The 19,441-nt window shown below is 43.7% G+C and overlaps 1 long non-coding RNA gene across 29 annotated transcripts in view; it reads right to left on the reverse strand.

Moving 5' to 3' along the window:
• Nucleotides 1–19,441, reverse strand: part of LOC307186525 — a 2,785,769-nt gene that overhangs the window by 1,600,433 nt on the left and 1,165,895 nt on the right. Inside the window, exon 1 of one of the 29 annotated variants that reach the window (XR_013828354.1) lies at nt 14,024–14,083. The exons of 27 other annotated variants lie outside the window; for them this stretch is intronic. This is a non-coding gene — a long non-coding RNA (uncharacterized lncRNA). Of the gene's footprint in view, nt 1–7,693; nt 7,857–14,023; nt 14,084–19,441 lie in introns of those variants that run through there. One more of the 29 variants, XR_013828355.1, reaches the window with a different exon arrangement.

The following is a 19,441-nucleotide window of genomic DNA, read 5'->3' on the forward strand; positions in this document are numbered from 1 at the left end:
TAAGGGTAAAGGTGAGTTGGGGTGCTGCATAAAACCAGAGATTGAAATGAGCACAGATAAAGTTCCTTAAGCCAAATATGGAATAGACAAGAGCTACTCCTTGCTCAACGAAATGGACTCAACACCCCATATTAAACGCCTAAGAATGTACCTGACTAGTAAGTATCTTAAAACCTATGGATTGCTATGTCTCCGAAAGAGAATCAAGCATGTGTACAGGGGCATAAACACAGCAGTGATAGGATTGGAGAGGTTCGGTGAGCAAATGAAGACCCTTTGAAGTCATATTGCATGGTACCCATTCCACAGGTTTCAACTACCCAGGTTTAAGGTATTCTTCCTTCAGCTAAAACATGCATGTGGAACCTAGAGTATGATCAACCATGTGATCGGGAGACGTGTTCAAATATGTCTCAGTTTTCCTCCCCTGGTACTCGGGTGCAACATTCCAGACGCTTTACTAACACTCTCCCCACTTGGAGAGTCAGTCCCTTTAACCTCCTGTTTGGCCCAGTTTGCAATTTCTGCGGAAGATGAACAGGAATAGCGAGAACCAATGAGAGGCTAGCTGGAGGTGTCTGGACGGGCAAATTTAACTCTCATTTCCCACCAGCAAGAGGAAATAACCAAAGGCTCAGCGTGCCGGGCCGGAACCAGATTAGGGCCTGAAGCCATCCTGTGGTGTTGCGGCCAGGTCACAAGAAAGCGAGTTGAAGAAAGGAGCTCAGGGGCACTGTAATTCACAAACCTGCAGAGTTATAAATGACAGCTATCGTCCAAAAATAGACTGAAGTAAGGCTGCCAAGAGGACTTGAAAGCGGGGCAGAATTGCAGGAAACCGATTTCAGGAGGTAGACTGGAATTGCATTGAAAGCATAGGAAAAGAGGCAGAACGTCCACAATGATGCACTTGGCCAAAAAGGGCGTATGCGTTTTTTCCTGAATATAATCAGGAAAAAACGCATACGCCCTTTTTGGCCAACCAAGCAAGCTTGCAAAGGAAATCTGCACTACAATGAAGTCTCACTTCCCCCCGGTCAAAAGGGCCATCTGAAAAAAGTGTAAAATCCAGAAAGGCAACAGGCCATTGAGAACTGGGAGCTTTGTTATGCTGATGGGCGGGATGTAAATTGCCAACAGACACTCGGGAGAAGTGTATGGTGTTTCCTGAAACATCTAAAAAACAAGGCAACAGAGCCTAGGGCACTTCCACTTATGGTCCTATAGCTTAGGGAAATTAAAATCAAAAAGACACAGCCACCCCAAAGTTTGGGACGCCTCTGTTTACAAGAACCTCGTTTACAGTACAAGTTCAACATCGCAGAAAGTGAAAAATGGATAAAGAAGTTGTGGTATTTACTTACAAAGCAATATCACTCAGCAATGAAATCTATGTCATCAGGCCCTTAGCAGTACAATGAGTGGATTCAGGTATGATGATTCTAACTGAAATAAGTCACACAGAAAAAGAAACATCATAAGATATCACTAATACACGGAATGTAAACTTGGCTACACAGGAACTGAATTACAGAACAGAACAGGGTCTCAAATTTAGAAAACAACTTATGCTTGCTTAAGGGGAAAGGTGAGTTGGGGTGCTGCATAAAACCAGAGATTGAAATGAGCACAGATAAAGTTCCTTAAGCCAAATATGGAACAGACAAGAGCTACTCCTTGCTCAACGAAATGGACTCAAGAACGCATATTAAACGCCTAAGAATGTAACTGACTAGTAAGTATATTAAAACCAATGGATTGCTATGTCTCCGAAAGAGAATCAAGCATGTGTACAGGGGCATGAACGCAGCAGTGATAGGATTGGAGAGGTTCGGTGAGCAAATGTAGACCCTTTGAAGTCATATTGCATGGTACCCATTACTCGGGTCTCAATTCTACAGGTTTAAGGTATTCTTCCTTCAGCTAAAACATGCATGTGGAACCCCGAGTACGATCAACCGTGTGAACGGGAGACGTGTTCAAATATGTCTCAGTTTTCCTCCCCTGGTACTCGGGTGCAACATTCCAGACCCTTTACTAACACTCTCCCGACTTGGAGAGTCAGCGCCGTTAACCTCCTGTTTGGCCCAGTTTGCAATTTCTGCGGAAGATGAACAGGAATAGGGAGAACCTATGAGAGACTAGCTGGAGGTGTCTGGACGGGCAAATTTAACTCTCATTTCCCACCAGGAAGAGGAAATAACCAAAGGTTCAGCGTGCCGTGCCGGAACCAGATTAGGGCCTGAAGCCATCCTGCGGTGTTGCGGCCAGCTCAAAAGAAAGCGAGTTGAAGAAAGGAGCTCAGGGTCTCTGTAATTCACAAACCTGCAGAGTTATAAATGACAGCTATCGTCCAAAAATAGACTGAAGTAAGGCTGCCAAGAGGACTTGAAAGCGGGGCAGAATTGCAGGAAACCGATTTCAGGAGGTAGACTGGAATTGCATTGAAAGCATAGGAAAAGAGGCAGAACGTCCACAATGATGCACTTGGCCAAAAAGGGCGTATGCGTTTTTTCCTGAATATATTCAGGAAAAAACGCATACGCCCTTTTTGGCCAACCAAGCAAGCTTGCAAAGAAATCTGCACTACAATGAAGTCTCACTTCCCCCCGGTCAAAAGGGCCATCTGAAAAAAGTGTAAAATCCAGAAAGGCAGGACAGGCCCTGGAGAACTGGGAGCCTTGTTATGCTGATGGGCGGGATGTAAATTGCCAACAGACACTCCGGAGAAGTGTATGGTGTTTCCTGAAACATCTAAAAAACAAAGCAACAGAGCCTAGGGCACTTCCACTTATGGTCCTATAGCTTAGGGAAATTAAAATCAAAAAGACACAGCCACCCCAAAATTTGGGACGCCTCTGTTTACAAGAACCTCGTTTACCGTACAAGTTCAATATCACAGAAAGTGAAAAATGGATAAAGAACTTGTGGTACTTACGTACAATGCAGTATCACTCAGCAATGAAATCTATGTCATCAGGCCCGTAGCAGCATAATGAGTGGATTCAGGTACGATGATTCTAACTGAAATAAGTCACACAGAAAAAGAAACATCATAAGATATCACTAATACACGGAATGTAAACTTGGCTACACAGGAACTGAATTCCAAAACAGAACAGGGTCTCAAATTTAGAAAACCAACTTATGCTTGCTTAAGGGGAAAGGTGAGTTGGGGTGCTGCATAAAACCAGAGATTGAAATGAGCACAGATAAAGTTCCTTAAGCCAAATATGGAATAGACAAGAGCTACTCCTTGCTCAACGAAATGGACTCAACACCGCATATTAAACGCCTAAGAATGTACCTGACTAGTAAGTATCTTAAAACCTATGGATTGCTATGTCTCCAAAAGAGAATCAAGCGTGTGTACAGGGGCATAAACGCAGCAGTGATAGGATTGGAGAGGTTCGGTGAGCAAATGAAAACCCTTTGAAGTCATATTGCATGGTACCCATTCCACGGGTTTCAACTACCCAGGTTTTAGGTATTCTTCCTTCATCTGAAACATGCATGTGGAACCTAGAGTAAGATCAACCATGTGATCGGGAGACGTGTTCAAATATGTCTCAGTTTTCCTCCCCTGGTACTCGGGTGCAACATTCCAGACGCTTTACTAACACTCTCCCCACTTGGAGAGTCAGCGCCTTTAACCTCCTGTTTGGCCCAGTTTGCAATTTCTGTGGAAGATAAACAGGAATAGCGAGAACCAATGGGAGGTTAGCTGGAGGTGTCTGGACGGGCAAATTTAACTCTCATTTCCCACCAGGAAGAGGAAATAACCAAAGGCTCATCGTGCCGTACCGGAACCAGATTAGGGCCTGAAGCCATCCTGCGGTGTTGCGGCCAGCTCAAAAGAAAGCGAGTTGAAGAAACGAGCTCAGGGGCACTGTAATTCACAAACCTGCAGAGTTATAAATGACAGCTATCGTCCAAAAATATACTGAAGTAAGGTTGCCAAGAGGACTTGAAAGCGGGGCAGAATTGCAGGAAACCGATTTCAGGAGGTAGACTGGAATTGCATTGAAAGCATAGGAAAAGAGGCAGAACGTCCACAATGATGCACTTGGCCAAAAAGGGCGTATGCGTTTTTTCCTGAATATATTCAGGAAAAAACGCATACGCCCTTTTTGGCCAACCAAGCAAGCTTGCAAAGGAAATCTGCACTACAATGAAGTCTCACTTCCCCCCGGTCAAAAGGGCCATCTGAAAAAAGTGTAAAATCCAGAAAGGCAGGACAGGCCATGGAGAACTGGGAGCCTTGTTATGGTGATGGGTGGGATGTAAATTGCCAACAACCACTCGGGAGAAGTGTATGGTGTTTCCTGAAACATCTAAAAAACAAAGCAACAGAACCTAGGGCACTGCCACTTATGGTCCTATAGCTTAGGGAAATTAAAATAAAAAAGACACAGCCACCCCAAAGTTTGGAACGCCTCTGTTTACAAGAACCTCGTTTACAGTACAAGTTCAACATCGCAGAAAGTGAAAAATGGATAAAGAAGTTGTGGTATTTACTTACAAAGCAATATCACTCAGCAATGAAATCTGTGTCATCAGGCCCTTAGCAGCACAATGAGTGGATTCAGGTATGATGATTCTAACTGAAATAAGTCACACAGAAAAAGAAACATCATAAGATGTCAGTAATACACGGAATGTAAACTTGGCTACACAGGAACTGAATTACAGAACAGAACAGGGTCTCAAATTTAGAAAACCAACTTATGCTTGCTTAAGGGTAAAGGTGAGGTGGGGTGCTGCATAAAACCAGAGATTGAAATGAGCACAGATAAAGTTCCTTAAGTCAAAAATGGAATAGACAAGAGCTACTCCTTGCTCAACGAAATGGACTCAACACCGCATATTAAACGCCTAAGAATGTACCTGACTAGTAAGTATCTTAAAACCTATGGATTGCTATGTCTCCGAAAGAGAATCAAGCATGTGTACAGGGGCATAAACGCAGCAGTGATAGGATTGGAGAGGTTCGGTGAGCAAATGAAGACCCTTTGAAGTCATATTGCATGGTACCCATTACACGGGTTTCAACTACCCAGGTTTAAGGTATTCTTCCTTCAGCTAAAACATGCATGTGGAACCCAAGTATGATCAACCATGTGAACGGGAGACGTGTTCAAATATGTCTCAATTTTCCTCCCCTGGTACTTGCGTGCAACATTCCAGACGCTTTACTAACACTCTCCCCACTTGGAGAGTCAGCGCCTTTAACCTCCTGTTTGGCCCAGTTTGCAATTTCTGCGGAAGATGAACAGGAATAGCGAGAACCAATGAGAGACTAGCTGGAGGTGTCTGGACGGGCAAATTTAACTCTCATTTCCCACCAGGAAGAGGAATTAACCAAAGGCTCAGCGTGCCGTGCCGGAACCAGATTAGGGCCTGAAGCCATCCTGCGGTGTTGCGGCCAGCTCAAAAGAAAGCGAGTTGAAGAAAGGAGCTCAGGGGCACTGTAATTCACAAACCTGCAGAGTTATAAATGACAGCTATCGTCCAAAAATAGACTGAAGTAAGGCTGCCAAGAGGACTTGAAAGCGGGGCAGAATTGCAGGAAACCGATTTCAGGAGGTAGACTGGAATTGCATTGAAAGCATAGGAAAAGAGGCAGAACGTCCACAATGATGCACTTGGCCAAAAAGGGCGTATGCGTTTTTTCCTGAATATATTCAGGAAAAAACGCATACGCCCTTTTTGGCCAACCAAGCAAACTAGCAAAGGAAATCTGCACTACAATGAAGTCTCACTTCCCCCCGGTCAAAAGGGCCATCTGAAAAAAGTGTAAAATCCAGAAAGGCAGGACAGGCCATGGAGAACTGGGAGCCTTGTTATGCGGATGGGCGGGATGTAAATTGCCAACAGACACTTGGGAGAAGTGTATGGTGTTTCCTGAAACATCTAAAAAACAAAGCAACAGAGCCTAAGGCACTTCCACTTATGGTCCTATAGCTTAGGGAAATTAAAATCAAAAAGACACAGCCACCCCAAAGTTTGGGACGCCTCTGTTTAGAAGAACTACGTTTACCGTACAAGTTCAATATCACAGAAAGTGAAAAATGGATAAAGAACTTGTGGTACTTACGTACAATGCAGTATCACTCAGCAATGAAATCTATGTCATCAGGCCCGTAGCAGCATAATGAGTGGATTCAGGTACGATGATTCTAACTGAAATAAGTCACACAGAAAAAGAAACATCATAAGATATCACTAATACACGGAATGTAAACTTGGCTACACAGGAACTGAATTCCAAAACAGAACAGGGTCTCAAATTTAGAAAACCAACTTATGCTTGCTTAAGGGGAAAGGTGAGTTGGGGTGCTGCATAAAACCAGAGATTGAAATGAGCACAGATAAAGTTCCTTAAGCCAAATATGGAATAGACAAGAGCTACTCCTTGCTCAACGAAATGGACTCAACACCGCATATTAAACGCCTAAGAATGTACCTGACTAGTAAGTATCTTAAAACCTATGGATTGCTATGTCTCCGAAAGACAATCAAGCATGTGTACAGGGGCATAAACGCAGCAGTGATAGGATTGGAGAGGTTCGGTGAGCAAATGAAGACCCTTTGAAGTCATATTGCATGGTACCCATTCCACGGATTTCAACTACCCAGGTTTTAGGTATTCTTCCTTCATCTAAAACATGCATGTGGAACCTAGAGTAAGATCAACCATGTGATCGGGAGACGTGTTCAAATATGTCTCAGTTTTCCTCCCCTGGTACTCGGGTGCAACATTCCAGACGCTTTACTAACACTCTCCCCACTTGGAGAGTCAGCGCCTTTAACCTCCTGTTTGGCCCAGTTTGCAATTTCTGCGGAAGATGAACAGGAATAGCGAGAACCAATGAGAGACTAGCTGGAGGTGTCTGGACGGGCAAATTTAACTCTCATTTCCCACCAGGAAGAGGAAATAACCAAAGGCTCAGCGTGCCGTGCCGGAACCAGATTAGGGCCTGAAGCCATTCTGCGGTGTTGCGGCCAGGTCACAAGAAAGCGAGTTGAAGAAAGGAGCTCAGGGGCACTGTAATTCACAAACCTGCAGAGTTGTAAATGACAGCTATCGTCCAACAATAGACTGAAGTAAGGCTGCCAAGAGGACTTGAAAGCGGGGCAGAATTGCAGGAAACCGATTTCAGGAGGTAGACTGGAATTGCATTGAAAGCATAGGAAAAGAGGCAGAACGTCCACAATGATGCACTTGGCCAAAACGGGCGGATGCGTTTTTTCCTGAATATATTCCTGAATATATTCAGGAAAAAACGCATACGCCCTTTTTGGCCAACCAAGCAAGCTTGCAAAGGAAATCTGCACTACAATGAAGTCTCACTTCCCCCCGGTCAAAAGGGCCATCTGAAAAAAGTGTAAAATCCAGAAAGGCAGGACAGGCCATGGAGAACTGGGAGCCTTGTTATGCTGAAGGGCGGGATGTAAATTGCCAACAACCACTCGGGAGAAGTGTATGGTGTTTCCTGAAACATCTAAAAAACAAAGCAACAGAACCTAGGGCACTTCCACTCTAGGTCCTATAGCTTAGGGAAATTAAAATCAAAAAGACACAGCCACCCCAAAGTTTGGAACGGCTCTGTTTACAAGAACCTCGTTTACAGTACAAGTTCAACATCGCAGAAAGTGAAAAATGGATAAAGAAGTTGTGGTATTTTCTTACAAAGCAATATCATGCAGCAATGAAATCTGTGTCATCAGGCCCTTAGCAGCACAATGAGTGGATTCAGGTATGATGATTCTAACTGTAATAAGTCACACAGAAAAAGAAACATCATAAGATATCAGTAATACACGGAATGTAACCTTGGCTACACAGGAACTGAATTACAGAACAGAACAGGGTCTCAAATTTAGAAAACCAACTTATGCTTGCTTAAGGGTAAAGGTCAGTTGGGGTGCTGCATAAAACCAGAGATTGAAATGAGCACAGATAAAGTTCCTTAAGCCAAATATGGAATAGACAAGAGCTACTCCTTGCTCAACGAAATGGACTCAACACCGTATATTAAACGCAAAGAATGTACCTGACTAGTAAGTATCTTAAAACCTATGGATTGCTATGTCTCCGAAAGAGAATCAAGCATGTGTACAGGGGCATAAACGCAGTAGTGATAGGATTGCAGAGGTTCGGTGAGCAAATGAAGACCCTTTGAAGTCATATTGCATGGTACCCATTCCACGGGTTTCAACTACCCAGGTTTTAGGTATTCTTCCTTCAGCTAAAACATGCATGTGGAACCCAGAGTATGATCAACCATGTGATCGGGAGTTGTGTTCAAATATGTCTCAGTTTTCTTACCCTGGTACTCGGGTGCAACATTCCAGACGCTTTACTAACACTCTCCCGACTTGGAGAGTCAGTCCCTTTAACCTCCTGTTTGGCCCAGTTTGCAATTTCTGCGGAAGATGAACAGGAATAGCGAGAACCAATGAGAGACTAGCTGGAGGTGTCTGGACGGGCAAATTTAACTCTCATTTCCCACCAGGAAGAGGAATTAACCAAAGGCTCAGCGTGCCGTGCCGGAACCAGATTAGGGCCTGAAGCCATCCTGCGGTGTTGCGGCCAGCTCAAAAGAAAGCGAGTTGAAGAAAGGAGCTCAGGGGCACTGTAATTCACAAACCTGCAGAGTTATAAATGACAGCTATCGTCCAAAAATAGACTGAAGTAAGGCTGCCAAGAGGACTTGAAAGCGGGGCAGAATTGCAGGAAACCGATTTCAGGAGGTAGACTGGAATTGCATTGAAAGCATAGGAAAAGAGGCAGAACGTCCACAATGATGCACTTGGCCAAAAAGGGCGTATGCGTTTTTTCCTGAATATATTCAGGAAAAAACGCATACGCCCTTTTTGGCCAACCAAGCAAACTAGCAAAGGAAATCTGCACTACAATGAAGTCTCACTTCCCCCCGGTCAAAATGGCCATCTGAAAAAAGTGTAAAATCCAGAAAGGCAGGACAGGCCATGGAGAACTGGGAGCCTTGTTATGCGGATGGGCGGGATGTAAATTGCCAACAGACACTTGGGAGAAGTGTATGGTGTTTCCTGAAACATCTAAAAAACAAAGCAACAGAGCCTAAGGCACTTCCACTTATGGTCCTATAGCTTAGGGAAATTAAAATCAAAAAGACACAGCCACCCCAAAGTTTCGAACGGCTCTGTTTACAAGAACCTCGTTTACAGTACAAGTTCAACATCGAAGAAAGTGAAAAATGGATAAAGAAGTTGTGCTATTTACTTACAAAGCAATATCACTCAGCAATGAAATCTGTGTCATCAGGCCCTTAGCAGCACAATGAGTGGATTCAGGTATCATGATTCTAACTGAAATAAGTCACACAGAAAAAGAAACATCATAAGATGTCAGTAATACACGGAATGTAAACTTGGCTACACAGGAACTGAATTACAGAACAGAACAGGGTCTCAAATTTAGAAAACCAACTTATGCTTGCTTAAGGGGAAAGGTGAGTTGGGGTGCTGCATAAAACCAGAGATTGAAATGAGCACAGATAAAGTTCCTTAAGTCAAATATGGAATAGACAAGACCTACTCCTTGCTCAACGAAATGGACTCAACACCGCATATTAAACGCCTAAGAATGTACCTGACTAGTAAGTATCTTAAAACCTATGGATTGCTATGTCTCCGAAAGAGAATCAAGCATGTGTACAAGGGGCATAAACGCAGCAGTGATAGGATTGGAGAGGTTCGGTGAGCAAATGAAGACCCTTTGAAGTCATATTGCATGGTACCCATTACACGGGTTTCAACTACCCAGGTTTAAGGTATTCTTCCTTCAGCTAAAACATGCATGTGGAACCCAAGTATGATCAACCATGTGAACGGGAGACGTGTTCAAATATGTCTCAGTTTTCCTCCCCTGGTACACGGGTGCAACATTCCAGACGCTTTACTAACACTCTCCCCACTTGGAGAGTCAGCGCCTTTAAACTCCTGTTTGGCCCAGTTTGCAATTTCTGCGGAAGATGAACAGGAATAGCGAGAACCAATGAGAGACTAGCTGGAGGTGTCTGGACGGGCAAATTTAACTCTCATTTCCCACCAGGAAGAGGAAATAACCAAAGGCTCAGCGTGCCGTGCCGGAACCAGATTAGGGCCTGAAGCCATTCTGCGGTGTTGCGGCCAGGTCACAAGAAAGCGAGTTGAAGAAAGGAGCTTAGGGGCACTGTAATTCACAAACCTGCAGAGTTATAAATGACAGCTATCGTCCAAAAATAGACTGAAGTAAGGCTGCCAAGAGGACTTGAAAGCGGGGCAGAATTGCAGGAAACCGATTTCAGGAGGTAGACTGGAATTGCATTGAAAGAATAGGAAAAGAGGCAGAACGTCCACAATGATGCACTTGGCCAAAACGGGCGTATGCGTTTTTTCCTGAATATATTCCTGAATATATTCAGGAAAAAACGCATACGCCCTTTTTGGCCAACCAAGCAAGCTTGCAAAGGAAATCTGCACTACAATGAAGTCTCACTTCCCCCCCGGTCAAAAGGGCCATCTGAAAAAAGTGTAAAATCCAGAAAGGCAGGACAGGCCATGGAGAACTGGGAGCCTTGTTATGCTGATGGGCGGGATGTAAATTGCCAACAACCACTCGGGAGAAGTGTATGGTGTTTCCAGAAACATCTAAAAAACAAAGCAACAGAACCTAGGGCACTTCCACTCTTGGTCCTATAGCATAGGGAAATTAAAATCAAAAAGACACAGCCACCCCAAAGTTTGGAACGGCTCTGTTTACAAGAACCTCGTTTACAGTGCAAGTTCAACATCGCAGAAAGTGAAAAATGGATAAAGAAGTTGTGGTATTTACTTACAAAGCAATATCACTCAGCAATGAAATCTGTGTCATCAGGCCCTTAGCAGCACAATGAGTGGATTCAGGTATGATGATTCTAACTGAAATAAGTCACAGAGAAAAAGAAACATCATAAGATATCAGTAATACACAGAATGGAAACTTGGCTACACAGGAACTGAATTACAGAACAGAACAGGGTCTCAAATTTAGAAAACCAACTTATGCTTGCTTAAGGGGAAAGGTGAGTTGGGGTGCTGCATAAAACCAGAGATTGAAATGAGCACAGATAAAGTTCCTTAAGCCAAATATGGAATAGACAAGAGCTACTCCTTGCTCAACGAAATGGACTCAACACCGTATATTAAACGCAAAGAATGTACCTGACTAGTAAGTATCTTAAAACCTATGGATTGCTATGTCTCCGAAAGAGAATCAAGCATGTGTACAGGGGCATAAACGCAGCAGTGATAGGATTGGAGAGGTTCGGTGAGCAAATGAAGACCCTTTGAAGTCATATTGCATGGTACCCATTCCACGGGTTTCAACTACCCAGGTTTTAGGTATTCTTCCTTCAGCTAAAACATGCATGTGGAACCCAGAGTATGATCAACCATGTGATCGGGAGTTGTGTTCAAATATGTCTCAGTTTTCGTACCCTGGTACTCGGGTGCAACATTCCAGACGCTTTACTAACACTCTCCCGACTTGGAGAGTCAGTCCCTTTAACCTCCTGTTTGGCCCAGTTTGCAATTTCTGCGGAAGATGAACAGGAATAGCGAGAACCAATGAGAGACTAGCTGGAGGTGTCTGGACGGGCAAATTTAACTCTCATTTCCCACCAGGAAGAGGAATTAACCAAAGTCTCAGCGTGCCGTGCCGGAAGGAGATTTGGGCCTGAAGCCATCCTGTGGTGTTGCGGCCAGGTCACAAGAAAGCGAGTTGAAGAAAGGAGCTCAGGGACACTGTAATTCACAAACCTGCAGAGTTATAAATGACAGCTATCGTCCAAAAATAGACTGAAGGAAGGCTGCCAAGAGGACTTGAAAGCGGGGCAGAATTGCAGGAAACCGATTTCAGGAGGTAGACTGGAATTGCATTGAAAGCATAGGAAAAGAGGCAGAACGTCCACAATGATGCACTTGGCCAAAAAGGGCGTATGCGTTTTTTCCTGAATATATTCAGGACAAAACGCATACGCCCTTTTTGGCCAACCAAGCAAGCTTGCAAAGGAAATCTGCACTACAATGAAATCTCACTTCCCCCCGGTCAAAAGGGCCATCTGAAAAAAGTGTAAAATCCAGAAAGGCAGGACAGGCCATGGAGAACTGGGAGCCTTGTTATGCTGATGGGCGGGATGTAAATTGCCAACAGACACTCGGGAGAAGTATATGGTGTTTCCTGAAACATCTATAAAACAAAGCAACAGAGCCTAGGGCACTTCCACTTATGGTCCTATAGCTTAGGGAAATTAAAATCAAAAAGACACAGCCACCCCAAAGTTTAGGAAGCCTCTGTTTACAAGAACCTCGTTTACAGTACAAGTTCAACATCGCAGAAAGTGAAAAATGGATAAAGAACTTGTGGTATTTACTTACAAAGCAATATCACTCAGCAATGAAATCTATGTCATCAGGCCCTTAGCAGCACAATGAGTGGATTCAGGTATGATGATTCTAACTGAAATAAGTCACACAGAAAAAGAAACATCATAAGATATCAGTAATACACGGAATGTAAACTTGGCTACACAGGAACTGAATTACAGAACAGAACAGGGTCTCAAATTTAGAAAACCAACTTATTCTTGCTTAAGGGTAAAGGTGAGTTGGTGTGCTGCATAAAACCAGAGATTGAAATGAGCACAGATAAAGTTCCTTAAGTCAAATATGGAATAGACAAGAGCTACTCCTTGCTCAACGAAATGGACTCAACACCGCATATTAAACGCATAAGAATGTACCTGACTAGTAAGTATCGTAAAACCTATGGATTGCTATGTCTCCAAAAGAGAATCAAGCATGTCTACAGGGGCATAAACGCAGCAGTGATAGGATTGGAGAGGTTCGGTGAGCAAATGAAGACCCTTTGAAGTCATATTGCATGGTACCCATTACACGGGTCTCAACTCTCCAGGTTTAAGGTATTCTTCCTTCAGCTAAAACATGCATGTGGAACCCAAGTATGATCAACCATGTGAACGGGAGACGTGTTCAAATATGTCTCAGTTTTCCTCCCCTGGTACTCGGGTGCAACATTCCAGACGCTTTACTAACACTCTCCCCACTTGGAGAGTCAGCGCCTTTAACCTCCTGTTTGGCCCAGTTTGCAATTTCTGCGGAAGATGAACAGGAATAGCGAGAACCAATGAGAGACTAGCTGGAGGTGTCTGGACGGGCAAATTTAACTCTCATTTCCCACCAGGAAGAGGAATTAACCAAAGTCTCAGCGTGCCGTGCCAGAACGAGATTTGGGCCTGAAGCCATCCTGCGGTGTTGCGGCCAGGTCACAAGAAAGCGAGTTGAAGAAAGGAGCTCAGGGGCACTGTAATTCACAAACCTGCAGAGTTATAAATGACAGCTATCGTCCAAAAATAGACTGAAGGAAGGCTGCCAAGAGGACTTGAAAGCGGGGCAGAATTGCAGGAAACCGATTTCAGGAGGTAGACTGGAATTGCATTGAAAGCATAGGAAAAGAGGCAGAACGTCCACAATGATGCACTTGGCCAAAAAGGGCGTATGCGTTTTTTCCTGAATATATTCAGGAAAAAACGCATACGCCCTTTTTGGCCAACCAAGCAAGCTTGCAAAGGAAATCTGCACTACAATGAAGTCTCACTTCCCCCTGGTCAAAAGGGCCATCTGAAAAAAGTGTAAAATCCAGAAAGGCAGGACAGGCCATGGAGAACTGGGAGCCTTGTTATGCTGATGGGCGGGATGTAAATTGCCAACAGACACTCGGGAGAAGTATATGGTGTTTCCTGAAACATCTAAAAAACAAAGCAACAGAGCCTAGGGCACTTCCACTTATGGTCCTATAGCTTAGGGAAATTAAAATCAAAAAGACACAGCCACCCCAAAGTTTGGGAAGCCTCTGTTTACAAGAACCTCGTTTACAGTACAAGTTCAACATCGCAGAAAGTGAAAAATGGATAAAGAAGTTGTGGTATTTACTTACAAAGCAATATCACTCAGCAATGAAATCTATGTCATCAGGCCCTTAGCATCACAATGAGTGGATTTAGGTATGATGATTCTAACTGAAATAAGTCACACAGAAAAAGAAACATCATAAGATATCAGTAATACACGGAATGTAAACTTGGCTACACAGGAACTGAATTACAGAACAGAACAGGGTCTCAAATTTAGAAAACCAACTTATTCTTGCTTAAGGGGAAAGGTGAGTTGGGGTGCTGCATAAAACCAGAGATTGAAAGGAGCACAGATAAAGTTCCTTAAGCCAAATATGGAATAGACAAGAGCTACTCCTTGCTCAACGAAATGTACTCAACACCGCATATTAAACGCAAAAAATGTACCTGACTAGTAAGTATCTTAAAACCTATGGATTGCTATGTCTCCGAAAGAGAATCAAGCATGTGTACAGGGGCATAAATGCAGCAGTGATAGGATTGGAGAGGTTCGGTGAGCAAATGAAGACCCTTTGAAGTCATATTGCATGGTACCCATTCCACGGGTTTCAACTACCCAGATTTTAGGTATTCTTCCTTCAGCTAAAACATGCATGTAGAACCCAGAGTATGATCAACCATGTGATCGGGAGTTGTGTTCAAATATGTCTCAGTTTTCGTACCCTGGTACTCGGGTGCAACATTCCAGACGCTTTACTAACACTCTCCCGACTTGGAGAGTCAGTCCCTTTAACCTCCTGTTTGGCCCAGTTTGCAATTTCTGTGGAAGATGAACAGGAATAGCGAGAACCAATGAGAGACTAGCTGGAGGTGTCTGGACGGGCAAATTTAACTCTCATTTCCCACCAGGAAGAGGAATTAACCAAGTCTCAGCGTGCCGTGCCGGAACGAGATTTGGACCTGAAGCCATCCTGCGGTGTTGCGGCCAGGTCACAAGAAAGCGAGTTGAAGAAAGGAGCTCAGGGGCACTGTAATTCACAAACCTGCAGAGTTATAAATGACAGCTATCGTCCAAAAATAGACTGAAGTAAGGCTGCCAAGAGGACTTGAAAGCGGGGCAGAATTGCAGGAAACCGATTTCAGGAGGTAGACTGGAATTGCATTGAAAGCATAGGAAAAGAGGCAGAAAGTCCACAATGATGCACTTGGCCAAAAAGGGCGTATGTGTTTTTTCCTGAATATATACAGGAAAAAACGCATACGCCCTTTTTGGCCAACCAAGCAAGCTTGCAAAGGAAATCTGCACTACAATGAAGTCTCACTTCCCCCCGGTCAAAAGGGCCATCTGAAAAAAGTGTAAAATCCAGAAAGGCAACAGGCCATTGAGAACTGGGAGCCTTGTTATGCTGATGGGCGGGATGTAAATTGCCAACAGACACTTGGGAGAAGTGTATGGTGTTTCCTGAAACATCTAAAAAACAAAGCAACAGAGCCTAGGGCACTTCCACTTATGGTCCTATAGCTTAGGGAAATTAAAATCAAAAAGACACAGCCACCCCAAAGTTTGGAATGGCTCTGTTTACAAGAACCTCGTTTACAGTACAAGTTCAACATCGCAGAAAGTGAAAAATGGATAAAGAAGTTGTGGTATTTACTTACAAAGCAATATCACTCAGCAATGAAATTTGTGTCATCAGGCCCTTAGCAGCACAATGAGTGGATTCAGGTATGATGATTGTAACTGAAATAAGTCACACAGAAAAAGAAACATCATAAGATATCAGTAATACACGGAATGTAAACTTGGCTACACAGGAACTGAATTAAAGAACAGAACAGGGTCTCAAATTTAGAAAACCAACTTATGCTTGCTTAAGGGGAAAGGTGAGTTGGGGTGCTGCATAAAACCAGAGATTGAAATGAGCACAGATAAAGTTCCTTAAGCCAAATATGGAATAGACAAGAGCTACTCCTTGCTCAACGAAATGGACTCAACACCGCATATTAAACGCTTAAGAATGTACCTGACTAGTAAGTATCTTAAAACCTATGGATTGCTATGTCTCCGAAAGAGAATCAAGCATGTGTACAGGGGCATAAACGCAGCAGTGATAGGATTGGAGCGGTTCGGTGAGCAAATGAAGACCCTTTGAAGTCATATTGCATGGTACCCATTCCACGGGTTTCAACTACCCAGGTTTTAGGTATTCTTCCTTCAGCTAAAACATGCATGTGGAACCCAAGTATGATCAACCATGTGAACGGGAGACGTGTTCAAATATGTCTCAGTTTTCTTCCCCTGGTACTCGGGTGCAACATTCCAGACGCTTTACTAACACTCTCCCCACTTGGAGAGTCAGTCCCTTTAACCTCCTGTTTGGCCCAGTTTGCAATTTCTGTGGAAGATGAACAGGAATAGTGAGAACCAATGAGAGACTAGCTGGAGGTGTCTGGACGGGCAAATTTAACTCTCATTTCCCACCACGAAGAGGAATTAACCAAAGGCTCAGCGTGCCGTGCCAGAACCAGATTAGGGCCTGAAGCCATCCTGCGGTGTTGCGGCCAGGTCACAAGAAAGCGAGTTGAAGAAAGGAGCTCAGGGACACTGTAATTCACAAACCTGCAGAGTTATAAATGACAGCTATCGTCCAAAAATAGACTGAAGTAAGGCTGCCAAGAGGACTTGAAAGCGGGGCAGAATTGCAGGAAACCGATTTCAGGAGGTAGACTGGAATTGCATTGAAAGCATAGGAAAAGAGGCAGAACGTCCACAATGATGCACTTGGCCAAAAAGGGCGTATGCGTTTTTTCCTGAATATATACAGGAAAAAACGCATACGCCCTTTTTGGCCAACCAAGCAAGCTTGCAAAGGAAATCTGCACTACAATGAAGTCTCACTTCCCCCCGGTCAAAAGGGCCATCTGAAAAAAGTGTAAAATCCAGAAAGACAGGACAGGCCATGGAGAACTGGGAGCCTTGTTATGCTGATGGGCGGGATGTAAATTGCCAACAGACACTAGGGAGAAGTGTATGGTGTTTCCTGAAACATCTAAAAAACAAAGCAACAGAGCCTAGGGCACTTCCACTTATGGTCCTATAGCTTAGGGAAATTAAAATCAAAAAGACACAGCCACCCCAAAGTTTGGAAAGGCTCTGTTTACAAGAACTTCGTTTACAGTACAAGTTCAACATCGCAGAATGTGAAAAATGGATAAAGAACTTGTGGTATTTACTTACAAAGCAATATCACTCAGCAATGAAATCTGTGTCATCAGGCCCTTAGCAGCACAATGAGTGGATTCAGGTATGATGATTCTAACTGAAATAAGTCACACAGAAAAAGAAACATCATAAGATATCCGTGATACACGGAATGTAAACTTGGCTACACAGGAACTGAATTACAGAACAGAACAGGGTCTCAAATTTAGAAAACCAACTTATGCTTGCTTAAGGGGAAAGGTGAGTTGGGGTGCTGCATAAAACCAGAGATTGAAATGAGCACAGATAAAGTTCCTTAAGCCAAATATGGAATAGACAAGAGCTACTCCTTGCTCAACGAAATGGACTCAACACCCCATATTAAACGCCTAAGAATGTACCTGACTAGTAAGTATCTTAAAACCTATGGATTGCTATGTCTCCGAAAGAGAATCAAGCATGTGTACAGGGGCATAAACGCAGCAGTGATAGGATTGGAGAGGTTCGGTGAGCAAATGAAGACCCTTTGAAGTCATATTGCATGGTACCCATTACACGGGTCTCAACTACCCAGGTTTAAGGTATTCTTCCTTCAGCTAAAACATGCATGTGGAACCTAGAGTATGATCAACCATGTGATCGGGAGACGTGTTCAAATATGTCTCAGTTTTCGTACCCTGGTACTCGGGTGCAACATTCCAGACGCTTTACTAACACTCTCCCGACTTGGAGAGTCAGTCCCTTTAACCTCCTGTTTGGCCCAGTTTGCAATTTCTGTGGAAGATGAACAGGAATAGCGAGAACCAATGAGAGGCTAGCTGGAGGTGTCTGGACGGGCAAATTTAACTCTCATTTCCCACCAGGAAGAGGAATTAACCAAAGGCTCAGCGTGCCGGGCCGGAACCAGATTAGGGCCTGAAGCCATCCTGCGGTGTTTCGGCCAACTCAAAAGAAAGCGAGTTGAAGAAAGGAGCTCAGGGGCACTGTAATTCACAAACCTGCAGAGTTATAAATGACAGCTATCGTCCAAAAATAGACTGAAGGAAGGCTGCCAAGAGGACTTGAAAGCGGGGCAGAATTATAGGAAACCGATTTCAGGAGGTAGACTGGAATTGCATTGAAAGCATAGGAAAAGAGGCAGAACGTCCACAATGATGCACTTGGCCAAAAAGGGCGTATGCGTTTTTTCCTGAATATATTCAGGAAAAAACGCATACGCCCTTTTTGGTCAACCAAGCAAACTTGCAAAGGAAATCTGCAGTACAATGAAGTCTCACTTCCCCCCAGTCAAAAGGGCCATCTGAAAAAAGTGTAAAATCCAGAAAGGCAAGACAGGCCATGGAGAACTGGGAGCCTTGTTATGCTGATGGGCGGGATGTAAATTGCCAACAGACACTCGGGAGAAGTGTATGGTGTTTCCTGAAACATCTAAAAAACAAAGCAACAGAGCCTAGGGCACTTCCACTTATGGTCCTATAGCTTAGGGAAATTAAAATCAAAAAGACACAGTCACCCCAAAGTTTGGGACGCCTCTGTTTACAAGAACCTCGTTTACCGTACAAGTTCAATATCACAGAAAGTGAAAAATGGATAAAGAACTTGTGGTACTTACGTACAATGCAGTATCACTCAACAATGAAATCTATGTCACCAGGCCCGTAGCAGCATAATGAGTGGATTCAGGTACGATGATTCTAACTAAAATAAGTCACACAGGAAAAGAAACATCATAAGATATCACTAATACACGGAATGTAAACTTGGCTACACAGGAACTGAATTACAGAACAGAACAGGGTCTCAAATTTAGAAAACCAACTTATGCTTGCTTAAGGGTAAAGGTGAGTTGGGGTGCTGCATAAAACCAGAGATTGAAATGAGCACAGATAAAGTTCCTTAAGCCAAATATGAAATAGACAAGAGCTACTCCTTGCTCAATGAAATGGACTCAACACCGCATATTAAACGCCTAAGAATGTACCTGACTAGTAAGTATCTTAAAACCTATGGATTGCTATGTCTCTGAAAGAGAATCAAGCATGTGTACAGGGGCATAAACGCAGCAGTGATAGGATTGGAGAGGTTCGGTGAGCAAATGAAGACCCTTTGAAGTCATATTGCATGGTACCCATTCCACGGGTTTCAACTACCCAGGTTTAAGGTATTCTTCCTTCAGCTAAAACATGCATGTAGAACCTAGAGTATGATCAACCATGTGATCGGGAGACGTGTTCAAATATGTCTCAGTTTTCGTACCCTGGTACTCGGGTGCAACATTCCAGACGCTTTACTAACACTC

The sequence above is a fragment of the Stenella coeruleoalba genome (assembly GCF_951394435.1).
Source record: "Stenella coeruleoalba genome assembly, chromosome: 1".
Taxonomy (NCBI): Eukaryota; Metazoa; Chordata; class Mammalia; order Artiodactyla; family Delphinidae; genus Stenella; species Stenella coeruleoalba.